The sequence below is a fragment of the Urocampus carinirostris genome, chromosome 14 (assembly GCF_059441175.1).
Source record: "Urocampus carinirostris isolate Australia breed hairy pipefish chromosome 14, RoL_Ucar_1.0, whole genome shotgun sequence".
Lineage (NCBI taxonomy): Eukaryota > Metazoa > Chordata > Actinopteri > Syngnathiformes > Syngnathidae > Urocampus > Urocampus carinirostris.
The window spans coordinates 13,602,129-13,604,875 of NC_142362.1; the positions used below are offsets into that span (position 1 = coordinate 13,602,129).

At 39.3% G+C, this 2,747-nt stretch overlaps 1 pseudogene; it reads left to right on the top strand.

The window, feature by feature from the left end:
* Positions 1–661: 661 nt before the first annotated feature.
* LOC148352686 (cytochrome c-b pseudogene) lies at positions 662–1,152 on the top strand (annotated as a pseudogene).
* Positions 1,153–2,747: the final 1,595 nt, after the last annotated feature.

A 2,747-nucleotide genomic window follows, 5' to 3' on the forward strand; every position in this document is an offset into this window, starting at 1 on the left:
TTGATGGATGGAGCACGGAAAGAAAGAAAAAAGAAAGAAAGAAACGAAGTTTTGTCAACACCCCCCTCTCTTATCCAATGTTGTAACTGCACAGATGGTGCACAGTACTGTGGTGTGACGTAGAAGATCACATGACAAGTGACGTATGCATTGGCGTATATTCACTCAGAGTATGCATATGTGTGTTGGTAACTAAATATGAAGCTTCACTGCTAAAAAGTTGCAGTGTTTTAACAGTAAGAAAATATTTTTTTATGTTCTTACACTGAAACAATTACTCTACGTATTGAACTTCACAATCTCTGTCCTTTAGATTCATGTTTTTACCTGGGTCGATGCTCTTTCATCATCTCAGGATCATGCTATTTTTGTTTGCTGTTTTTTTTTCCCTCACCAAATCTTTATGATATCTTAAAAATGCAAACTTTACCTGTCTTGTAAATGGGATGTTGATTCAATTTGACACAGAATGTTTTGTAACAGCAGGAAATTACATAACTTGTAAACGAGCACCTCTAGATGGTTGTTTTTGGTACTGCACCACGGGAAGTAGGTTGAATATTTAAAGCAAAGCACTCATAATTTATGTTGTTATAAAAAAGAAAGGGCATGCAAAGGATCTGATCTGTATGTATCTTGAGTACTGTGTCCGTAGTAAAAAATGCTTGGAGGTATCAATAAATTGAAGAAATGCTTCCTCCAGAAGTGTGCTCAATGTCACTCAGTGGAGAAAGGAGGGAAGAAGCACAAGGTGGGGCCAAACCTGTGGGGTCTGTTTGGTCAAAAAACAGGCCAGTTAAAGAGTTACAGCTATACATGCCAACAAAAGCAAGGGTGAAAATTCCATGTTTAGAAAAAAGAAGACCACTTTTAAAAGAATATATTTGGGAGCAAGGAGAACATTATCTGGCATGAGGACACCTTGAATGTCTACTTGGAGAACCCCAAATTCCAGGAACAAAGAGGATCTTTGTTGGAACAAAAAAGAAGAATGAGCACCGGACCTTATAGAGTATCTTAAATCTGTGATTTCTTGCATAGTTTTAATCAGGATGTTTTGTCAATTTTACCTCAAAGACTGACAGATTTTGCATAGGTTCTCGTCTTTTGTTTTTGTTCATGCTGTGTGATTCATTTCCTTAGAGGGTGTGAGAATAACTGGTTTTAATTGGCCCCGCCCGTTTGGCTCCAGCTGCGGCTAGTTGACTGATTGGCTTCCGTCCTATTTAAGCTCAATGCTCTCACTCACCCTTTGTCAGTCCGTCAACAAACCTCTGCACCCGAAAGACGTGTGTTTTGACTCGGTCCGGTTTCCTGCTTGTGTTTCCTGTCCGGTTTCGTTCCCGTCTATTTTTGTTCTGTTTGATGTCGATCTCTAGTGTCTGGTAGCGTTCCCGTCTAGCTCGTTCTGCTTGTTATCGGACTCCAGTCTTCAGTGTCTGATATCATTCCTGTCTGTCCCATCCTGTTAGGTATGGACCCCATCTGTCCGATATCTGCTCGTGTAATCGGGCTTGCTGTCTTTCCACGCCAGACTGCTGCCTTGCGTCTTCCGCCCAGCGACTGCTGAATCACTGGCATTTGGGTTAACGTGCATGACTGCCCCATTTCCCGTAAGATAAAGCCTGTGTGAAAAATGTCACGCATCTGGGTCCTCCTCCTGTTCCGGTTCTTGACAGTATAACTTAATAAATCGTATACTGCATTAAAGTTAACTGGATGAACTGTGAATTAAGATGTTCAGCACGTTTATTATTTTGTCATTAATTACATGTCCTTTTTTAAAAAATTGTATATTACTTGTTTAAAGTATATATTTCAGTACATTGAGTAAAACACTATGCAAGATCTTCCGTGTTGACACAATAAATATTCAAAAAAATAGTTGGGCCTTTAATTTCCAAAGATTCGTCAATTTGTTTTACTGGTGTAATATGATTGCAATGTGTATTGAACATGTGCCAAACTTATGGTCGATGGGCCATACGTGGCCCGCCACATCATTTTGGATCCCGTGAGACAAACCCTGAGAGAAGCGCAAGAGAAAAATAAAATGCAACTTGTCAAACCATGACTTGCAGATTTTAATATGTCCACAGGAAGTCGCCAAAGCCAGGCACCACTCCCAAAGCACTCACTGTAGCTGTATTTGCTGACTACTATACCGTAAATCCACCAGAGAAGATTAAGGAAACCCATCCTGGTGTTTATTTTACTTATGAGTCACAGAGGCGCTGTTTAAGGCAAGATGAAAAAATACAAAAGTAGAAAATATATATCACCTGGGTCCTTGCAGAAGTTTACAGAAGCTCCAGATCGTTTCTATAAAAGATATGAAATCTAAAAGGGGAATTTCCACAGTCAGGTAAAATGTAAAGGGTCTGCATTTTTATAGCGCTTTTCAAGTCAATGAAGACCTCCCAAAGCGCTTTACAATGTACTTCACACGTTTCCCTTTTACATACTAACTAATCGATAGCAGTGTCAGCCATGCAAGGCAACTAACTACCTGCTATCGGAGGCATTAGGGGTTCGGTGTCTTGCCCAAGGACACTTCAACATTTAACACGGATATCTTCATAAAAAAAAATATAATGCAGAAATACTATGTTTTCATGCTTTGTTTCCACTTCCCAACCTGAATGATTTAAATAAATCTATTTGTTTTTGTTTAACAAATGCAGAGCTGATAAACACAAGAGATTAAATATTAGTGAACTAAAAGCATACTGAGGGAATAAAACGCT